At 33.0% G+C, this 24,330-nt stretch overlaps 1 long non-coding RNA gene across 1 annotated transcript; it reads left to right on the forward strand.

Annotated features, from left to right (window-relative positions):
- The first annotated feature begins 3,882 nt into the window (after positions 1 to 3,882).
- Positions 3,883 to 23,506, forward strand: LOC147763593 (uncharacterized). The gene is made up of 6 exons (XR_015333288.1): positions 3,883 to 4,011; positions 5,409 to 5,536; positions 6,934 to 7,061; positions 8,653 to 8,780; positions 12,037 to 12,178; positions 23,372 to 23,506. It is a non-coding gene; the product is annotated as an uncharacterized LOC147763593 (long non-coding RNA).
- Positions 23,507 to 24,330: the final 824 nt, after the last annotated feature.

A 24,330-nucleotide genomic window follows, 5' to 3' on the forward strand; every position in this document is an offset into this window, starting at 1 on the left:
AAATTTCAGAAATATTTGACAAGATTTTTCAAATTTATTAACGTTTAACTATTTTATACCATGAAATTTGCCAGTCTTTTCAATTATTTTCAGTTTTCTCCAAATTATATGCTCTGGAAATATCTTTTCCATGAGACACAGTCAGCTGATAAGCTTATCACAGATTTTTATTACTGTTATGCATCATCTATCCCAATTTCACAAATATTGGACAAAATTTGTGAAAATTATTAATGTTTAACTATTTTAATCCATGGAATTTGGCAGTCTTTTCAATGTCATTTTCAGTTTTGTCAAATTTATATGTTCTGTAAGTATTTTTCATTGGACATTGTCAACTGTTGTGCTTTTCACAGATTTTTTTTTGTTGTTAAGTATGATTTGTACAAATTTCACAAATATTGGACAAGATTTGTCAAAATTATTAATATTTAACTATTTTATGCCATGGAATTTGTCAGTCTTTGCAATGTAAGTTTCAGCTTTCTCCAATTCACATGCTCTGAAAAAATCTTTTTCATGAGACTCAGTCAACTGATGAGCTTATAACAGATTTTTATTGCTGTTATGCATCATTTCTCAAAATTTCACAAATATTGGACAAGATTTTTCAAAATTATTAATATTTAACTATTTTAAGCCATGGAATTTGGCAGTCTTTTCAAAGTCATTTTCAGTTTTCTCCAATGCATATGCTCTGAAAAATCTTTTTCATGAAACATAGTCATGTGATGAGCTTATCACAGATTTTTAATGCTGTTTTGCATCATCTGTCCAAATTTCACAAATATTGGACAAGATTTGTGAAAATTATTAATGTTTAACTATTTTAAGGCACCGCATTTGGCAGTCTTTTCAATGTCATTTTCAGTTTTCTCAAATTCATATGCTCTGAAAAAATCTTTTTAATTGGACATTGTCAACTATTGTACTTTTCACAGATTTTTATTGATGTTAAAGGGATAATAACTCTTCGTATGAAATCTGTATTTCACAATAAAAACATTGTGAATGACTTATAAAAATATAATATATTCTGTTTTCCCACAAAAACGGCTGTTATAGCTATTATTCTGATATCTTTAGACCACGTGACCTCCATTGATGGCTATACTCTGTTAAAATCTCTTAAGAGATTTTAACAAAAAACCAAACTTTTCAGAAAAAAAACAGGGACTAACTTTGAATGTAAAAATGGATTCATTAACCATTGGTAAGTATGGGAAAATTGTTGTTTACTCCAAGAAAATTCATTTTTTGACCGAAACGAAGAGTTATTATCACTTTAAGCTTGATCTGTACAAATTTCACAAATATTTGACAAGATTTTTCAAATTTCTTAATATTTAACTCTTTTATGCCATGGAATTTGCCAGTCTTTTCAATGTAATTTTCAGTTTTCTCCAAATTTATATGCTCTGAAAAAATCTTTTCCATGAGAAACAGTCAACTGATGAGCTTATCACAGATTTTTATTGCTGTTATGCATCATCTTTCCAAATTACACAAATATTGGACAAGATTTGTGAAAATTATTAATGTTTAACTATTTTAATCCATGGAATTTGGCAGTCTTTTCAATGTCATTTTCGGTTTTGTCAAATTTATATGTTCTGAAAAAGTCTTTTTCATTGGACATTGTCAACTGTTGTGCTTTTCACAGATTTTTTTTTGTTGTTAAGTATGATTTGTACAAATTTCACCAATATTGGACGAGATTTGTCAAAGTTATTAACGTTTAACTATTTTATGCCATGGAATTTGACAGTCTTTTCAATGTAATTTTCAGTTTTCTCCAATTCATGTGCTCTGAATAAATCTTTTCAATGAGACACAGTCAAGTGATGAGCTGATCACAGATTTCTATTGCTGTTATGCATCATCTGTCCAAATTACACAAATATTGGACAAGATTTGTGAAAATTATTAACGTTTAACTATTTCATAGCACCTCATTTGGCAGTCTTTTCAATGTCATTTTCACTTTTGTCAAATTTATATGTTCTGAAAAGGTCTTTTTCATTGGACATTGTCAACTGTTGTGCTTTTCACAGATTTTTTTTGTTGTTAAGTATGATTTGTACAAATTTCACAAATATTGGACAAGATTTGTCAATATTATCAACGCTTAACTATTTGAATCATGGAATTTGGAAGTCTTTTTAATGTAATTTTCAGTTTTGTCAAATTTATATGTACTGAAAATATCCTTTTTATAAGACACAGTCAACTGTTGAGGTTAACTTTATCAAAATAATTAATGTTTAACTATTTTAGTCTGTGAAATTTGTCTATTTTTAAAATTTAATTTTCACTTTTTTCAAATTTATTGTTCTTTTTCCAGATGACCTTTTCCATACAGTGTGGTGGCCTTTTTGGTGAACTGATTCTTCCTGTCTGGTCATGGCTAATTCCTATAGAAAAAACAGGCAGCAAAAGACAACAGCAAGAGCAATGGTCTGTCTCATCCACGTGTACAATAGATGGTATATGACAAGCTTTTAGACATTGTGAAATGGTGTGCTAAACTCCAATTCCAGAAATTGATTGTAAGGAGGAATCTGCATCTGGTATTGGTAGTAAGGAGAAGTCTTGAATGGGTATATATTGTTTTCCAGAGTACAGTTATGGGTAATTTGTCACCTCTTACACAAACAAACTCAAATCATAACATTTGATGTTTAATATGAGGCTAATTAGATGTTGTTAAATTGAAAAAAAAAATGTTTTCGATAATTCTCAGTCTTCTCCTACAAATTGTCAATAGTCTACACTTCTATTACACACAGTCAGCTGATGAGCTTATCACAGATTTTTATTGCTGTTATGCATCATCTGTCCAAATTACACAAATATTTGACAAGATTTTTCAAATTTCTTAATATTTAACTCTTTTATGCCATGGAATTTGCCGGTCTTTTCAATGTAATTTTGAGTTTTCTCCAAATTCATATGCTCTGAAAAAATCTTTTCCATGAGACACAGTCAACTGATGAGCTTATCACAGATTTTTATTGCTGTTATGCATCATATGTCCAAATTACACAAATATTGGACAAGATTTGTGAAAATTATTAATGTTTAACTATTTTAATCCATGGAATTTGGCAGTCTTTTCAATGTCATTTTCGGTTTTGTCAAATTTATATGTTCTGAAAAAGTCTTTTTCATTGGACATTGTCAACTGTTGTGCTTTTCACAGATTTTTATTGTTGTTAAGTATGATTTGTACAAATTTCACTAATATTGGACGAGATTTGTCAAAATTATTAACGTTTAACTATTTTATGCCATGGAATTTGACAGTCTTTTCAATGTAATTTTCAGTTTTCTCCAATTCATGTGCTCTGAATTAATCTTTTCAATGAGACACAGTCAAGTGATGAGCTTATCACAGATTTCTATTGCTGTTATGCATCATCTGTCCAAATTACACAAATATTGGACAAGATTTGTGAAAATTATTAACGTTTAACTATTTCATAGCACCTCATTTGGCAGTCTTTTCAATGTCATTTTCAGTTTTGTCAAATTTATATGTTCTGAAAAAATCTTTTTCATTGGACATTGTCAACTGTTGTGCTTTTCACAGATTTTTTTTTGTTGTTAAGTATGATTTGTACAAATTTCACAAATATTGGATGAGATTTGTCAAAATTATCAACGTTTAACTATTTGAATCATGGAATTTGGAAGTCTTATTAATGTAATTTTTAGTTTTCTACAATTTATATGTACTGAAAATATCCTTTTTATAAGATGAAGTCAACTGTTGAGGTTAACTTTATCAAAATAATTAATGTTTAACTATTTTAGTCTGTGAAATTTGTCAATTTTTAAAATTTAATTTTCACTTTTTTCAAATTTATTGTTCTTTTTCCAGATGACCTTTTCCATACAGTGTGGTGGCTTTTTTGGTGAACTGATTCTTCCTGTCTGGTCATAGCTAATTCCTATAGAAAAGACAACAGCAAGAGCAATGGTCTGTCTCATCCACGTGTACAATAGATGGTATGTGGCAAGCTTTTAGACATTGTCAAATGGTGTGCTAAACTCTGATTCCAGAAACCGATTGTAAGGAGGAATCTGCATCTGGTATTGGTAGTAAGGAGAAATCTTGAATGGGTATATATTGTTTTCCAGAGGACAATTATGGGTAATTTGTCACCTCTTACACAAACAAACTCAAATCATAACATTTGACGTTTAATATGAGGCTAATTAGATGTTGTGAAATTGAAAAAAAAATGTTTTCGATAATTCTCAGTCTTCTCCTACAAATTGTCAATAGGCTACACTTCTATTACACACAGTCAGCTGATGAGCTTATAACAGATTTTTATTGATGTTAAGCATAATTTGTACAAATTTCACAAATATTTGACAAGATTTTTCAAATTTCTTAATATTTAACTCTTTTATGCCATGGAATTTGCCGGTCTTTTCAATGTAATTTTGAGTTTTCTCCAAATTCATATGCTCTGAAAAAATCTTTTCCATGAGACACAGTCAACTGATGAGCTTATCACAGATTTTTATTGCTGTTATGCATCATCTGTCCAAATTACACAAATATTGGACAAGAATTGTGAAAATTATTAACGTTTAACTATTTCATGGCACCTCATTTGGCAGTCTTTTCAATGTCATTTTCAGTTTTGTCAAATTTATATGTTCTGAAAAAATCTTTTTCATTGGACATTGTCATCTGTTGTGCTTTTCACAGATTTTTATTGTTGTTAAGTATGATTTGTACCAATTTTACCAATATTGGACGAGATTTGTCAAAATTATTAACGTTTAACTATTTTATGCCATGGAATTTGACAGTCTTTTCAATGTAATTTTCAGTTTTCTCCAATTCATGTGCTCTGAATTAATCTTTTCAATGAGACACAGTCAAGTGATGAGCTTATCACAGATTTCTATTGCTGTTATGCATCATCTGTCCAAATTACACAAATATTGGACAAGATTTGTGAAAATTATTAACGTTTAACTATTTCATTGCACCTCATTTGGCAGTCTTTTCAATGTCATTTTCAGTTTTGTCAATTTTATATGTTCTGAAAAGGTCTTTTTCATTGGACATTGTCAACTGTTGTGCTTTTCACAGATTTTTTTTTTGTTGTTAAGTATGATTTGTACAAATTTCACAAATATTGGATGAGATTTGTCAAAATTATCAACGTTTAACTATTTGAATCACGGAATTTGGAAGTCTTATTAATGTAATTTTTAGTTTTCTACAATTTATATGTACTGAAAATATCCTTTTTATAAGACACTGTCAACTGTTGAGGTTAACTTTATCAAAATAATTAATGTTTAACTATTTTAGTCTGTGAAATTTGTCAATTTTTAAAATTTAATTTTCACTTTTTTCAAATTTATTGTTCTTTTTCCAGATGACCTTTTCCATACAGTGTGGTGGCTTTTTTGGTGAACTGATTCTTCCTGTCTGGTCATAGCTAATTCCTATAGAAAAGACAACAGCAAGAGCAATGGTCTGTCTCATCCACGTGTACAATAGATGGTATGTGGCAAGCTTTTAGACATTGTCAAATGATGTGCTAAACTCTGATTCCAGAAACCGATTGTAAGGAGGAATCTGCATCTGGTATTGGTAGTAAGGAGAAATCTTGAATGGGTATATATTGTTTTCCAGAGGACAATTATGGGTAATTTGTCACCTCTTACACAAACAAACTCAAATCATAACATTTGACGTTTAATATGAGGCTAATTAGATGTTGTGAAATTGAAAAAAAAATGTTTTCGATAATTCTCAGTCTTCTCCTACAAATTGTCAATAGGCTACACTTCTATTACACACAGTCAGCTGATGAGCTTATAACAGATTTTTATTGATGTTAAGCATAATTTGTACAAATTTCACAAATATTTGACAAGATTTTTCAAATTTCTTAATATTTAACTCTTTTATGCCATGGAATTTGCCGGTCTTTTCAATGTAATTTTGAGTTTTCTCCAAATTCATATGCTCTGAAAAAATCTTTTCCATGAAACACAGTCAACTGATGAGCTTATCACAGATTTTTATTGCTGTTATGCATCATCTGTCCAAATTACACAAATATTGGACAAGATTTGTGAAAATTATTAACGTTTAACTATTTCATGGCACCTCATTTGGCAGTCTTTTCAATGTCATTTTCAGTTTTCTCAAATTTATATGTTCTGAAAAAATCTTTTTCATTGGACATTGTCATCTGTTGTGCTTTTCACAGATTTTTATTGTTGTTAAGTATGATTTGTACCAATTTTACCAATATTGGACGAGATTTGTCAAAATTATTAACGTTTAACTATTTTATGCCATGGAATTTGACAGTCTTTTCAATGTAATTTTCAGTTTTCTCCAATTCATGTGCTCTGAATTAATCTTTTCAATGAGACACAGTCAAGTGATGAGCTTATCACAGATTTCTATTGCTGTTATGCATCATCTGTCCAAATTACACAAATATTGGACAAGATTTGTGAAAATTATTAACGTTTAACTATTTCATTGCACCTCATTTGGCAGTCTTTTCAATGTCATTTTCAGTTTTGTCAATTTTATATGTTCTGAAAAGGTCTTTTTCATTGGACATTGTCAACTGTTGTGCTTTTCACAGATTTTTTTTTTGTTGTTAAGTATGATTTGTACAAATTTCACAAATATTGGATGAGATTTGTCAAAATTATCAACGTTTAACTATTTGAATCACGGAATTTGGAAGTCTTATTAATGTAATTTTTAGTTTTCTACAATTTATATGTACTGAAAATATCCTTTTTATAAGACACTGTCAACTGTTGAGGTTAACTTTATCAAAATAATTAATGTTTAACTATTTTAGTCTGTGAAATTTGTCAATTTTTAAAATTTAATTTTCACTTTTTTCAAATTTATTGTTCTTTTTCCAGATGACCTTTTCCATACAGTGTGGTGGCTTTTTTGGTGAACTGATTCTTCCTGTCTGGTCATAGCTAATTCCTATAGAAAAGACAACAGCAAGAGCAATGGTCTGTCTCATCCACGTGTACAATAGATGGTATGTGGCAAGCTTTTAGACATTGTCAAATGATGTGCTAAACTCTGATTCCAGAAACCGATTGTAAGGAGGAATCTGCATCTGGTATTGGTAGTAAGGAGAAATCTTGAATGGGTATATATTGTTTTCCAGAGGACAATTATGGGTAATTTGTCACCTCTTACACAAACAAACTCAAATCATAACATTTGACGTTTAATATGAGGCTAATTAGATGTTGTGAAATTGAAAAAAAAATGTTTTCGATAATTCTCAGTCTTCTCCTACAAATTGTCAATAGGCTACACTTCTATTACACACAGTCAGCTGATGAGCTTATAACAGATTTTTATTGATGTTAAGCATAATTTGTACAAATTTCACAAATATTTGACAAGATTTTTCAAATTTCTTAATATTTAACTCTTTTATGCCATGGAATTTGCCGGTCTTTTCAATGTAATTTTGAGTTTTCTCCAAATTCATATGCTCTGAAAAAATCTTTTCCATGAAACACAGTCAACTGATGAGCTTATCACAGATTTTTATTGCTGTTATGCATCATCTGTCCAAATTACACAAATATTGGACAAGATTTGTGAAAATTGTTAACGTTTAACTATTTCATGGCACCTCATTTGGCAGTCTTTTCAATGTCATTTTCAGTTTTCTCAAATTTATATGTTCTGAAAAAATCTTTTTCATTGGACATTGTCATCTGTTGTGCTTTTCACAGATTTTTATTGTTGTTAAGTATGATTTGTACAAATTTCACAAATATTGGACGAGATTTGTTAAAATTATTAATATTTAACTATTTTAAGCCATGGAATTTGGCAGTCTTTTCAAAGTCATTTTCAGTTTTCTCCAATGCATATGCTCTGAAAAATCTTTTTCATGAAACATAGTCATGTGATGAGCTTATCACAGATTTTTAATGCTTTTTTGCATTATCTGTCCAAATTTCACAAATATTGGACAAGATTTGTGAAAATTATTAACGTTTAACTATTTTATGCCATGGAATTTGACAGTCTTTTCAATGTAATTTTCAGTTTTCTCCAATTCATGTGCTCTGAATTAATCTTTTCAATGAGACACAGTCAAGTGATGAGCTTATCACAGATTTCTATTGCTGTTATGCATCATCTGTCCAAATTACACAAATATTGGACAAGATTTGTGAAAATTATTAACGTTTAACTATTTCATTGCACCTCATTTGGCAGTCTTTTCAATGTCATTTTCAGTTTTGTCAATTTTATATGTTCTGAAAAGGTCTTTTTCATTGGACATTGTCAACTGTTGTGCTTTTCACAGATTTTTTTTTTGTTGTTAAGTATGATTTGTACAAATTTCACAAATATTGGATGAGATTTGTCAAAATTATCAACGTTTAACTATTTGAATCACGGAATTTGGAAGTCTTATTAATGTAATTTTTAGTTTTCTACAATTTATATGTACTGAAAATATCCTTTTTATAAGACACTGTCAACTGTTGAGGTTAACTTTTTCAAAATAATTAATGTTTAACTATTTTAGTCTGTGAAATTTGTCAATTTTTAAAATTTAATTTTCACTTTTTTCAAATTTATTGTTCTTTTTCCAGATGACCTTTTCCATACAGTGTGGTGGCTTTTTTGGTGAACTGATTCTTCCTGTCTGGTCATAGCTAATTCCTATAGAAAAGACAACAGCAAGAGCAATGGTCTGTCTCATCCACGTGTACAATAGATGGTATGTGGCAAGCTTTTAGACATTGTCAAATGGTGTGCTAAACTCTGATTCCAGAAACCGATTGTAAGGAGGAATCTGCATCTGGTATTGGTAGTAAGGAGAAATCTTGAATGGGTATATATTGTTTTCCAGAGGACAATTATGGGTAATTTGTCACCTCTTACACAAACAAACTCAAATCATAACATTTGACGTTTAATATGAGGCTAATTAGATGTTGTGAAATTGAAAAAAAAATGTTTTCGATAATTCTCAGTCTTCTCCTACAAATTGTCAATAGGCTACACTTCTATTACACACAGTCAGCTGATGAGCTTATAACAGATTTTTATTGATGTTAAGCATAATTTGTACAAATTTCACAAATATTTGACAAGATTTTTCAAATTTCTTAATATTTAACTCTTTTATGCCATGGAATTTGCCGGTCTTTTCAATGTAATTTTGAGTTTTCTCCAAATTCATATGCTCTGAAAAAATCTTTTCCATGAAACACAGTCAACTGATGAGCTTATCACAGATTTTTATTGCTGTTATGCATCATCTGTCCAAATTACACAAATATTGGACAAGATTTGTGAAAATTATTAACGTTTAACTATTTCATGGCACCTCATTTGGCAGTCTTTTCAATGTCATTTTCAGTTTTCTCAAATTTATATGTTCTGAAAAAATCTTTTTCATTGGACATTGTCATCTGTTGTGCTTTTCACAGATTTTTATTGTTGTTAAGTATGATTTGTACAAATTTCACAAATATTGGACGAGATTTGTTAAAATTATTAATATTTAACTATTTTAAGCCATGGAATTTGGCAGTCTTTTCAAAGTCATTTTCAGTTTTCTCCAATGCATATGCTCTGAAAAATCTTTTTCATGAAACATAGTCATGTGATGAGCTTATCACAGATTTTTAATGCTTTTTTGCATTATCTGTCCAAATTTCACAAATATTGGACAAGATTTGTGAAAATTATTAATGTTTAACTATTTTAAGGCACCGCATTTGGCAGTCTTTTCAATGTCATTTTCAGTTTTCTCAAATTCATATGCTCTGAAAAAATCTTTTTAATTGGACATTGTCAACTATTGTACTTTTCACAGATTTTTATTGATGTTAAGCTTGATCTGTACAAATTTCACAAATATTTGACAAGATTTTTCAAATTTCTTAATATTTAACTCTTTTATGCCATGGAATTTGCCGGTCTTTTCAATGTAATTTTCAGTTTTCTCCAAATTCATATGCTTTGAAAAAATCTTTTCCATGAGAAACAGTCAACTGTTGTACTTTTCACAGATTTTTATTGCTGTTATGCATCATCTGTCCAAATTACACAAATATTGGACAAGATTTGTGAAAATTATTAACGTTTAACTATTTCATGGCACCTCATTTGGCAGTCTTTTCAATGTCATTTTCAGTTTTCTCAAATTTATATGTTCTGAAAAAATCTTTTTCATTGGACATTGTCATCTGTTGTGCTTTTCACAGATTTTTATTGTTGTTAAGTATGATTTGTACAAATTTCACAAATATTGGACGAGATTTGTTAAAATTATTAATATTTAACTATTTTAAGCCATGGAATTTGGCAGTCTTTTCAAAGTCATTTTCAGTTTTCTCCAATGCATATGCTCTGAAAAATCTTTTTCATGAAACATAGTCATGTGATGAGCTTATCACAGATTTTTAATGCTTTTTTGCATTATCTGTCCAAATTTCACAAATATTGGACAAGATTTGTGAAAATTATTAATGTTTAACTATTTTAAGGCACCGCATTTGGCAGTCTTTTCAATGTCATTTTCAGTTTTCTCAAATTCATATGCTCTGAAAAAATCTTTTTAATTGGACATTGTCAACTATTGTACTTTTCACAGATTTTTATTGATGTTAAGCTTGATCTGTACAAATTTCACAAATATTTGACAAGATTTTTCAAATTTCTTAATATTTAACTCTTTTATGCCATGGAATTTGCCGGTCTTTTCAATGTAATTTTCAGTTTTCTCCAAATTCATATGCTTTGAAAAAATCTTTTCCATGAGAAACAGTCAACTGTTGTACTTTTCACAGATTTTTATTGCTGTTATGCATCATCTGTCCAAATTACACAAATATTGGACAAGATTTGTGAAAATTATTAACGTTTAACTATTTCATGGCACCTCATTTGGCAGTCTTTTCAATGTCATTTTCAGTTTTCTCAAATTTATATGTTCTGAAAAAATCTTTTTCATTGGACATTGTCATCTGTTGTGCTTTTCACAGATTTTTATTGTTGTTAAGTATGATTTGTACAAATTTCACAAATATTGGACGAGATTTGTTAGAATTATTAATATTTAACTATTTTAAGGCACCGCATTTGGCAGTCTTTTCAATGTCATTTTCAGTTTTCTCCAAATTCATATGCTCTGAAAAAGTCTTTTCCATGAGAAACAGTCAACTGATGAGCTTATCACAGATTTTTATTGCTGTTATGCATCATCTGTCCAAATTACACAAATATTGGACAAGATTTGTGAAAATTATTAATGTTTAACTATTTTAATCCATGGAATTTGGCAGTCTTTTCAATGTCATTTTCGGTTTTGTCAAATTTATATGTTCTGAAAAAGTCTTTTTCATTGGACATTGTCAACTGTTGTGCTTTTCATAGATTTTTATTGTTGTTAAGTATGATTTGTACAAATTTCACCAATATTGGACGAGATTTGTCAAAGTTATTAACGTTTAACTATTTTATGCCATGGAATTTGACAGTCTTTTTAATTTAATTTTCATTTTTCTCCAATTCATGTGCTCTGAATAAATCTTTTCAATGAGACACAGTCAAGTGATGAGCTTGCACCTTATTTGGCAGTCTTTTCAATGTCATTTTCAGTTTTGTCAAATTTATATGTTCTGAGAAGGTCTTTTTCATTCGACATTGTCAACTGTTGTGCTTTTCACAGATTTTTTTTTTTTTGTTGTTAAGTATGATTTGTACAAATTTCACAAATATTGGACGAGATTTGTCAATATTATCAACGTTTAACTATTTGAATCATGGAATTTGGAAGTCTTTTTAATGTAATTTTTAGTTTTCTCTAATTTATATGTACTGAAAATATCCTTTTTATAAGACACAGTCAACTGTTGAGGTTAACTTTATCAAAATAATTAATGTTTAACTATTTTAGTCTGTGAAATTTGTCTATTTTTAAAATTTAATTTTCACTTTTTTCAAATTTATTGTTCTTTTTCCAGATGACCTTTTCCATACAGTGTGGTGGCCTTTTTGGTGAACTGATTCTTCCTGTCTGGTCATGGCTAATTCCTATAGAAAAAACAGGCAGCAATAGACAACAGCAAGAGCAATGGTCTGTCTCATCCACGTGTACAATAGATGGTATGTGACAAGCTTTTAGACATTGTGAAATGGTGTGCTAAACTCCAATTCCAGAAATTGATTGTAAGGAGGAATCTGCATCTGCTATTGGTAGTTAGGAGAAGTCTTGAATGGGTATATATTGTTTTCCAGAGTACAGTTATGGGTAATTTGTCACCTCTTACACAAACAAACTCAAATCATAACATTTGATGTTTAATATGAGGCTAATTAGATGTTGTGAAATTGAAAAAAAAATGTTTTCGATTAATTCTCAGTCTTCTCCTACAAATTGTCAATAGGCTACACTTCTATTACACACAGTCAGCTGATGAGCTTATAACAGATTTTTATTGATGTTAAGCATAATTTGTACAAATTTCACAAATATTTGACAAGATTTTTCAAATTTCTTAATATTTAACTCTTTTATGCCATGAAATTTGCCGGTCTTTTCAATGTAATTTTGAGTTTTCTCCAAATTCATATGCTCTGAAAAAATCTTTTCCATGAGACACAGTCAACTGATGAGCTTATCACAGATTTTTATTGCTGTTATGCATCATCTGTCCAAATTACACAAATATTGGACAAGATTTGTGAAAATTATTAATGTTTAACTATTTTAATCCATGGAATTTGGCAGTCTTTTCAATGTCATTTTCGGTTTTGTCAAATTTATATGTTCTGAAAAAGTCTTTTTCATTGGACATTGTCAACTGTTGTGCTTTTCACAGATTTTTATTGTTGTTAAGTATGACTGTACAAATTTCACCAATATTGGACGAGATTTGTCAAAATTATTAACGTTTAACTATTTGAATCATGGAATTTGGAAGTCTTAATGTAATTTTTAGTTTTCTAATTTATAAATTCTGAAAATATCTTTTTATGTACAGACACAGATGTGTCTGTACATATTGCCATCACCTGCGTCTGTCGTCGCCATCGTCGCCGTGCACTTTCCTTGTAAACACGATAAGTGGAAGGCAGTTTTACTTTTGTGCTTTATATTTACAGAGCTGATGAATATTCATAAAACGCAGGTCAAGTTCGAAAATCAGCATGATCGGGCCATTATTGTAGAAGTTATGCTGTTTTTTCACTTTTCAGCATATATACAACACTGTAAACACATTTCAAGAAAAACCGATAGGCCTGTTGTCATGAAACTCACAGGAGTAATCAATCTTACTAAAACGCAGGTCAAGTTCGAAAATCGGCATGATCGGGCCACTATTTTAGTAGTAATGCTTTTTTTTTCACTTTTCAGCATATATGCAACACTGTAAACACAATATAAGAAAAACAGATAGGCGAATTGTCATTAAACTCACAGGAGTGGTTAATCCTGCTAAAACGCAGGTTGAGTTAAAAAATCAGCATAATCAGGCAATTATTTTAGAAGTTATGCTGTTTTTTCACATTTCCTCAGATTTAATTCTTAGGCATGTTAACAGTTTCATTATTTAATTCATAAGATATGTAAAAGTGTTTGTTTGACATTTCCTGCATCTTTACAACATTGTTAGTTGATTATGTAAAAATGATGGTAAACTTGTTATCGTGTATTATGTAATAAAGTTTCAAAAATGGAAATAAACTCATATCATTGCAGTTGGTCAGATTCAATCATTCACTATGTTCAGAATCTCAGAATGGAAGAAATTGGACATTTAACACTGCTCTATTAATATTTTTCCCATCTCATCAATTTTCTTAGTTGATCATATAAAAACAGTAGTAAACTGTTAATTTTGTTTTATGTTAGAAATTGTTAAAACTGGAAAATAAAAACATTTCAGAACATTGCTGTCTTGTTTACATTTTGGCATTTTCAAGTTGTGACTTTGAAGTTCCATGGGCCTGAAGACCTTTGCTAGTCACATTTTCTGAATATCCATAATACTAATATTTTATTATTACTTACAGACTTACGGACATGCCTGGCAAATTTCGTCTCGGTCCGATAAAAAATCCTGTATCGTCGGACCTTATGTCCGGCGAGTTTTCAAACTGACTGGGAATGTGTAAATATAAGGAATACGTTGTTGTTTCTTTTCTGAACGATATATTTTACTTCATTCGAAAAGAGAGACGGGGTGAAAATCTCGGGGAGTTCCCAGCTAATTTTACATAATTTATTAACCTCAGTTTCACTCACAAATACTATTTTGTGACTGGCTGAGGTTGGGGAATTCCTGAATGATGAGTTGAATGATGTAATGTACAGTCTCGTTTTTGTTTTCGTAATACCCTACACAACAAAATGGCCGCAACACATGTGCTCGTTATTTGCGTTTTTACAGACTTGATCCTCTGTTTCTTCATTATCAGTCGTACACAGTACTCATGGATACTCATCTAAGCCTTTTGCTTAGAAAATGACGTTGTTGAACTTTAAACACTTTGTTGGTGCAAAGCATGGCAAAAATGAAAACGAAGTGAGGAAGAGAAACGGAAGTTTAATAAAATTGGAAAGAAGGTAGGCCCTGGTGGACTTATGATCTGTAGGAGAGGAAAATAGTGTGTGCCGAGTGTCAGGAGTACTAAAGTTATCATTTTGATCAATAGCAACATAAATGTTACTTTTTTTTTTTTTTTTTTTAACATCTTTATTCTCAAGAGGGTTAAATATTGATACAGTATAAATAAAGGTGGCAATTCGCCTAGGCATTATATGCTCACCTTTGGAATTTAATAATAATAATAATAATAATAATATTCAAGGAAAGGCAGTGACGAGAACATGAGTAGCATTAGAGGGGAGTGAGGGACAGGGCATGGGGGGGGGGGGAGGTAATTATGGGGGGAGGGGCAATAGGCCATCAGGAGTGAGTGGTAGGCGCCAGAACAGAAATGGAAGAAGATTCAGACATTTTTAATTAAGAAATCAGACACTATTTCGAAAATTTTGTCGTTTTGTCCAGATGTTAGTGTTTTATGGCCATGTAGGAAGAGGGATATCTTATCTAGTTGGGTTCTGAAATATGAGTAAGTTACACCAAGTGTATCTTCAACAGATTCGTAGAGATCGCGATATTTCCTCTGTTTCAGTGGGCATTGAAAGAAAAAATGTCGGATGGTTTCGGGTTTCCCACATAAACAGTTGGGAGAAGCCATAGCTGTCCAGTTGTGGTCATATAGTTGGGCTCTAAATAACAAATCGACCCGGGCCTTATTTAGGATTTTTTCATTTTGTCTCGGAAGCTTCAGATGGGTGGTGGACATTGTTGCTGGGAAGGTTTCATTTCTAAGGTTATATTTGAGGGAGGATGCAGAAGGAAGATTTTTTTGAGTGGTATTTAGTTCATCCCAGCTTGTCATCAAAAAATGTTCAGGACCTTTGTATGTAAATTTAGAGGGAATAATGTAGTCTCTTTTAGATGTTGTTCGTAGGGGTAGCATGGATTTATTTCTAAACGGGATGAAATAGGTAGAGACATAGGAAGGTGCTAGTTGATTGTGGATATTGAACATGATTTTTTTTGCGTGGTTTCTTCGACGTTCCTCTAGTGAAACCCAGTTCAGCTGTTTCAGTACTTTACAGCGATTTGAGCCAGGAAGGGCCCCCAGTATATTAAGGCCAGCTTGATACTGGAGGGAGGATAGCTTTGATAGGTTATGTAGAGACGCAGAGCTATAGAGAACATCGCAATAATCAAGCAAAGGAGAAATGTACGCATTATAAAGTATGTTAAGATGCTTAGATCGTAGAGTTTTAAAAAGCGATTTTAAAGGATTTAGTGCACTTTGCGCCTTGCTTAAAGTATATATAATATGCTCGGAACAGTCAAGTTTATGATCAAGAATAAACCCAAGGTGTTTGTGGTATTTTTCCTGTGATATAGCCGTGTTGCATAGAATAAGTGGACTGTACTTTTCTACATTTTCTTTTTTCGTAGTAAAAATCACTTCATTGCACTTTTTGGGTTTAAAAAATAATTTCCACTTCACTGACCATGCTTCAAGGTATGAGATATCAGACTGGAGAATATCATGAGCTTTCCTGTTCTCCGGGGTAGACGGGAAAAAGATCGAAGTGTCATCAGCATATATAAAGCAGTGCGAGATAAGACCGTCAGGTAGGTCGTTAATATACAGAAGAAATAGAAGCGGGCCGAGTATACTTCCTTGCGGAACACTGGTATTGATGAAGTTTGTCTCTGAGACCTTTGAAAGGGTACCGTTTATGCGAACTCTGATTTTCCTATTGCTCAGATAAGAGGCCAAGAGAGAGTGCAGTTTACCTCTAAAACCATAGGATATAAGTTTCAGCAATAGGAGACTGTGAGGTACGCTGTCAAATGCGGCAGCAAAATCGAGGAAAATACCTCTAGTATCAAGACCATTTCTGAAATTGTCCCTAATCAGATTATCAATCGATAGCAATTGATATTCTGTGCTGTGTCCACTCAGGAAACCCGATTGTCTGTCATAGAGAAGTTTATTGTCCATAACATGCCTAATCATTCTCGTATATATGATCCGCTCTAGGACCTTAGATATAACGCTTAACAATGAGATAGGTCTATAGTTTTCTATGTCAGTTTTGCTGCCTTTTTTGTGCACTGGGCATATATATGCCTCTTTCCATATGTCTGGAAAGACGCCGGTTTGCAGTATCAAGTTAAAGAGGGTGCATAGCGGATAAGCAATGGAAATACTGCATAATTTTAACATCATTACTGTTATACCGTCTGGTCCGTTAGCCTTGGATGAGTCCAGGCTATTTATTATACAGCTTATTTCTTCGGGTGTTGTGTCGAGGTCGGTTAAAATAGCATCTGTTCTTTGTGGGAAAGCGATATTTGTATCACAGGTTAGATTATCAGAATGGTAGCTTTTGCCAAAGTGATTTAGGAAGACCTCAGCTTTTTCTTCGTCAGAATTAGCAATATTACCGGTATTTACATTTCCAATCACCGGTGTTGACCGATTGAATTTATTACCCATAAGTTTTTTCAGTGTCGGCCAATAGTGTTTCTTACTATCTGTTTTAGCTTCAAGTGATTCGATTAGGCTTTTATAATAAGAGTTTTTAGTTTCAGATATTAACTGCTTCACCAGGTTACTTTGGGCAACATAGCTTGCGATGTTTACTTGCGACGGGTTCAGTTTTATACTTTGGTATTATTTTCTCTTTCTATTTAATTCATGTGCAATTTTGTCATTGTACCATGGGTTCTCATTTCCACGTACTTTACTATGTTTTCTTGGGATATGTTTTTCAAATATGGACATAAGAGTATCGATAAATTTTTTAGTCAGCAGGTGGACATCGGACTCGATTTTAAACATGCCGTCCCAGTCGAACTGAGTTATTTCGGTTTTTAGCCCTTCAAGGTTTGCATGGTCGTACTTCCATATAGTTCTATAGTAAGGTGAATGCTTACAGAGAGTTATGTCTATGGAGGTCACTAATGTAGCATGGTCTGTGCGTCCAATCGGTGCTTCCACAGAAGATCTTAGTACCAGGCCGGGAATGTCAGTCACAGTCAGGTCAATACATGAAACAGAGCTTCCTTGAATTCGGGTTGGCTCATTTATTAACTGGTCAAGGCTATGTTCGCAAAATATGTCGCTTAACATTCGACCTGGCACGTCATCACCTCCCTCCAGAAACCATTGTCTGTTATGAGCATTAAAATCGCCATTTATTATGATTCCGTCATGCCGAGATCGTCTTGTTTTCTCAAGGCATTCGGATAGAAGGGACATAAAAATGTTCCTCTGTTGGGCTGATTGATTAGGAGATCTGTAGAATACACCGTAAAGAAGAGTTTTATGCTTCACTCGCAGCTCCACCCAAAGGCAGTCCAGACCATCTAATTGAAGATCAGTTCGTTCTTTATACATTATATCATCGCATATATACAAGATAAGCCCTCGGCCATTATTAGAAAATACGGGTACTTGAAAGCCTTCAATATTATACTTTTCACTCCGAGCTATTCGACAGATATTTCCTGCTTCGCAAAGCCCAACTACGTCAACTTTAGCATTTTTAATTCTTATTTTAAGGCTCTCGAGGCGTTCATCAGCATCCGCGCCAAGACTCCTTATGTTTGAGAAAAGTATGGTAAGGGGGATCGAGTGCGGCCCTGGGTTGGGGTGGACATCTCCAGATAGTAGAATGATCTCAAGCATGATAATAATTACTAGGAACAGAATCACTTTTGGTATCAAGTGAAGTGTGACTGGTGTCAGTTTGCATGATCCAGACGATAGCTTATGTATAACACAATAAAAATGGCCAATTGCGACCCTCCACTGACCTAAACTAATCCCCATTCATGTGAATGATCATCAAGTACCCCCGTCCCCAGCCATGCCCCCGCCTTAGTCCTCTAAGGCTATATTTAGGAAAACAAGACTTCAAAAAGTTAAAGAACATGATTAAATGAGAAAGAACAAAACAGAGTAGATAATGCACTTGACAGGTCGTATAGTGTAGATTGAGATAGTACGGTGGAAAGAAAAGGCAAAGTTTGGGATGGCTTCGGAGTTAAATACGGCTGTAAGTTTTCTACCAGTCTCCATTAGAAAGGTCGTTGATGTGCAAGGCTTGCATGTGCTAACTTATGTCATCTAGGCCAGTTATTGATTACTATTTCGTCCATCATACAACAGTTAATGGTCATCAGAAGTTGATATCAGTAAGTCATCCATTAATCATTTGGTATCTCGTCACTATGAGCCAAGTACCGTGTAATTGAATTAACATTTTTCTAGATTACACACCAGCTTAATAATGCATTTATCAATTGATTAATAGAGACATGACTCTAAAACATACGTAAAGTCATACTAAAGCTCATCGAGGATAATCACCAATAAATATTTAGTCAGTTACACCTCAGATTAAAATTTTGTATTTTCTGACTGGCTATATAGAGAGACAACTCCATAGCTATTTTGTCCATGTGGTAACAGGATAACCGATCAGCCGTATAGATGTTTACATACTTGGCTAAAAGGATGTGATATAGGTGACTAACTTGGCTGTTCTTCTCCATGTGGTAACAGGATAACCGATCAGCCGTATAGATGTTTACATACTTGGCTAAAAGGATGTGATATAGCTGACTAACTTGGCTGTTCTTCAGTGACAAATGGAAGCACACAAGCTTGACTAAGTAATGATGCTGTATAGCTAGACTGTTGCACGGAAAGCACACAAAACTATACGACGGCTACTCACACCACTTGATTGCGTGGTTTACGAGTTACGGGTGGTTTGGCAGGGGCATTTTCCATATCGGTGATAATATTGTCAATGTCGTCAGTTACTTGGAAGACACGAATGACTCCGTTTTTGGTTTTTCCAAGAATTTTCCCTTTGTCTGACCAGCAATTAGAGATCGAACCGTGATCCGCCAGTCTTCTTAAAAGACCACGATTCATTGGGCTTAAATCTTCATAGACACGGATCCCGGTCCCTTTCATCAGAAATCTATTTCCAATAAAGTCATCACGGACAGCTTTAGACTTCAGCCTAATTATAATTTGGCTCTGATCTGACCTCTTGTGTTGAGGTAGCCTATGCCCCGTTTCTATATCATCGCTGACAAGTTTTGGATGAATTGGTGTGTCAGATAAAGTTTTCACCAAGCTGGAGATGCAATGCTTCACATTGAAAGGCTCTTTTTTCTCCATTTCACTTATGGGGACCCCGGAAAATCTTAGCTGTAAGCGTCTCGAATACTGAGAGTTCTGGTTTGCAAGAAGTGTTACTTGATTTAGATCATCTCTCATTTTCAGATTTTCTGCTCGTAACAAGCTAAGTTCGTCCTGCAGCTCCACATTTATTTCGGCAAGCTCGGATTTGAGGGGAGCTATTTTAGATGTAATGGCCTCATTTATTGCTGCTCGAATTTTCACATCGACAGATTTCATTTTGTCGTCCAAATTTTTCTCGAAATCAGTTAGCATGTCTTTCATACGTGATTGAAACTGGCTTAGAAAGTTAAGAAGATTCGGGTCGGAATCATTAGAAAAGGCATCAGAAGACACGATCCTATTTTCAGGCGTATTTGGCCTACCTCTTTTACCCGGAGGCTGTACAGGGCTTGACTGGTCGTCGTCATCATATATTCCTCCATCTTGGATGTCAGTCCCAGTCCTCTGCCTGGTGCCCGTTAGGAAACTAGTAATAGCAGACTGTGCCATCTTTTGTTTACATCCACCTGCGCACAGACACTGCTAAGAGACTTTATAAGATATGTCGAGACCTCAAATTTCAATAAGCAGCAGCCAAACTAAAGAAAGACACTCTAACGTCCGAGCCTCCCTAATCTGTGACCATTACATCTCGTGACGTCACACACCCAAAAAATGTTACTGCTTTATTACGGGTTCTTAAATTATGGAACACATGTACGTATTTGCATGTACCGTTCATCACGAGTTGGAGAAAGTGCACATGAACTTGATGAAAGCTCACAGTTTGAGTTTCTTTTTATAAAAAAAAAAAAAAGAAATGAAATGAAGAAGGAACTTAGACTCGGACTGGACAGTCTCTGTCAAAGCTTCAATTGGATGAAAGAGACTGTCTTACTGTGCTGTTTCAAAATGCATATGTTATTGCCAAAAACAACGTGTGAAATGGTTATTTGATTAACAGACGTTTTTATGGACATACATTTGATATTACTAGCTACACATTCTTCATACTTGTAATGCTTTTAGTCCTTGTGTCATTCCACAGCGTCTTTTTCATTAAATAAAAAAACTTGTTATGCAAGTAATTTTTTGCCTATTTTTTGTTGTTGTTGTTGTTTTTTTGTTTGTTTTTCTTTCTTATTTTACTTTTCTACAAATAAATATATATCAAAAAATTAATATTTGATTTAATGTCAATGATTTAAACATTATAAAATACACATGAGAACATGAATAATGGTTTATATTTCTATTTTTTTACTTCGGTCTGACAGATTTTGTTTCGGTCTGACAAAATTTTCAGGCTTGTCAGACCGAATGTCTGACAGATTTTTTGGCTTTTCGTCTGTACTTACTGTTCTCAAACTTACAGGAAAGAAACATGGGACTAAAATACAGCTTCAGTAGGCAATGCAGTCTGTTTGGTAATTCTTACTGCCAGTTAAACGGTTTTTTTTGTAAAAATTTAATTTTTCACATATTGGCATTTTCAAGGTGTGACTTTGAAGTTCCACGGGCTTGAAGACCCATGCTGGTCACATTTCTGAAAATCCATGATACGTATATTTTATTATTAAAAATTGATGGTCATTATGCTGTTAATCATTATGTAATATGGCATCAGAATAGAAGAAAACACAATTTTGGGTGCTGCTGCCATGATGACCATTATGGGAAAACTATGTTACTTATGATTGCCAAACTTTCAAAAAAGAAATACAGGACTAAAATGCAGCCTGAGTTGGAAAAGCAGTCTAATTGGCTTCTTTTTCTGGAAGTTATACATTTTCAAAGTGTGAACTTGTTACACATTTGACTTACGTTGGTATTACCTGTTGAGCATAATTGGATGAAAGAGACCATAGGGGAATACTATTGTTTTTGGTAGTATTATAGTTAGGGTTTCCCATAGGGGAATACTATTGTTTTTGGTAGTAGTATTATTATTATTAGGATTCCCCATAGGGGAATACTATTGTTTTTGGTATTATTATTAATATAGTAATTATTCTTTCCGCGCGTTTTTTTTTTCGCAAATATTCTACAGAACCAGTTTCAGTGCCCTTGACCTACTTTTCAAGGTCACAGTGGCTTTTAAAGACAAAATTTGTAAAATTTAAATTTGCCATTACGCCTTCATTATAAGCCCTATGGCTAAGGGCCTTATGTCTACTGATACTGAGGCCAATTTACAGATAATGACCTACTTTTATGCAAGTAGGTCAAGGTCAAGGTTGCTAATGGCCAAACTGGCTCAAAAAAGGTTTGTTTCCGAGATCTCAGAAACCGGAAGGCCCATAGCCCCAATCATAGTGGCAAATGATGCCTTATATATTTATCTAAGGTAAACCGTACTTTGGTAGCAACTGCCTAATTACTTTTTTTAATATAGATTTTTGAATATTTATGACATTGCAGAAATCTTGAGTTTGGCAATTTCTCCATGAAACACTGGTTTTTGGTCATAGCATGCTACAGTAAACTACCCCAAACATATCCCCAAAACCCCAAATCAAATGTCAAATTTGACCTTGACCGTCATTTTCAAGGTCATTTGGCTATTTCATGGAGAAATATTGAAGTGGGCTAAAAGTGATGTTTTGTTGACCCCCCCCCCCCCCAATTCGCACATGCTCTTTCAGAATATGGGGTCAAATTTAACCCATGACCTTCACATGACCTTGTAAGAGCATTTCCACACCTTTTTTGCAGGGGAATCCTCCGCCACTGGCTTTAGCCAGTTGCAGTCTAGTTATTATTATTATAGTTATTCTTATTCTTTCCGAGCGTTTTTTTTTTTGCAAAAAATCTGAAATAATTATCATAGGTAGCCCATGGTAAGAATATGCCACAGACCCAGTTTCAGTGACCTTGACCTACTTTTCAAGGTCACAGGGGCTTTTAAAGGCAAAATTTGTAAAATTTGAAATTGCCATTAGGCCTAAAGAATAAGCCTTATGGCTAAGGGCCTTATGGCAAATGATACTGAGCCAAATCCACAGATAATGACCTACTTTTATGAGAGTAGGTCAAGGTCAAGGTCGCTACCTAATTACTTTTTTTAACATAGATTTTTAAATATTTATGACATTGCAGAAATCTTGAGTTGGTCAATTTCTCCATGAAACACTGGTTTTTAGTCATAGCATGCTATAGTAAACTACCCCAAACATATACCCAAAACCCCCAAATCAAATGTCTAATTTGACCTTGACCCTCATTTTCAAGGTCATTTGGCTATTTCATGGAGAAATATTGATGTGGGCTAAAAGTGATGTTTTGTTGACCCCCCCCCCCCCCCCCCAATTTGCACATGCTCTTTCAGAATATGGGGTCAAATTTAACCCATGACATTCACATGACCTTGTAAAAGCATTTCCACGCCTATTTTGCAGGGGAATCCTCCGCCACTGGCTTTTGCAGTTTAACATAATGTACTTTTGCATCAGAATTGACAGTAGCCTATTTTGTGCATAGTTATTTCCTGTTTTTTGTCTGTACATTTGACAACTTTGCTGCCTTGTTTCAAATTTATTGTTCTTTTTCCAGATGACCTTTTTCATACAGTGTGGTGGCTTTTTTGGTGAACTGATTCTTCCTGTCTAGTCATGGCTAATTCCTATAGAAAAACAGGCAGCAAAAGATAACAGCAAAAGCAATGGTCTGTCTCATCCACTTGTACAATACATGGTATGTGGCAAGCTTTTAGACATTGTCAAATGGTGTGCTAAACTCTGATTCCAGAAACCGATTGTAAGGAGGAATCTGCATCTGGTATTGGTAGTAAGGAGAAGTCTTGAATGGTTATATATTGTTTTCCAGAGGACAATTATGGGTAATTTGTCACCTTTTACACAAACAAACTCAAATCATAACATTTGATGTTTAAGATGAGGCTAATTAGATGTTGTGAAATTGAAAAAAAAAATGTTTTCAATAACTCTCAGTCTTCTCATACAAATTGTCAATAGGCTACACTTCTATTACACACAGTTAGCTGATAAGCTTATAACAGATTTTCATTGATGTTAAGCATGACTTGTACAAATTTCACAAATGTTGGACAAGATTTGTCAAAATCATTAACGTTTAACTATTTTATGCCATGAAATTTGCCAGTCTTTTCAATGTAATTTTCAGTTTTCTCCAAATTATATGCTCTGAAAATATCTTTTCCATGAGACACAGTCAGCTGATAAGCTTATCACAGATTTTTATTGCAGTTATGCATCATCTATCCAAATTTCACAAATATTGGACTAGATTTGTCAAAATTATTAATGTTTAACTATTTTATGCCATTGAATTTGCCGGGCTTTTCAAGGTACTTTTCAGTTTTCTTCAAATAATATGCTATGAATAAATCTTTTCCATGAGACACAGTCAAATGATGAGCTTATCACAGATTTTTATTGCTGTTATGCATCATCTATCCAAATTTCACAAATATTGGACTAGATTTGCAAAAATTATTAACTTTTAACTATTTTAAGCCATGGAATTTGGCA

Source organism: Lingula anatina, chromosome 2 (assembly GCF_051362555.1).
Source record: "Lingula anatina isolate TDL-2025a chromosome 2, LinAna3.0, whole genome shotgun sequence".
NCBI lineage: Eukaryota > Metazoa > Brachiopoda > Lingulata > Lingulida > Lingulidae > Lingula > Lingula anatina.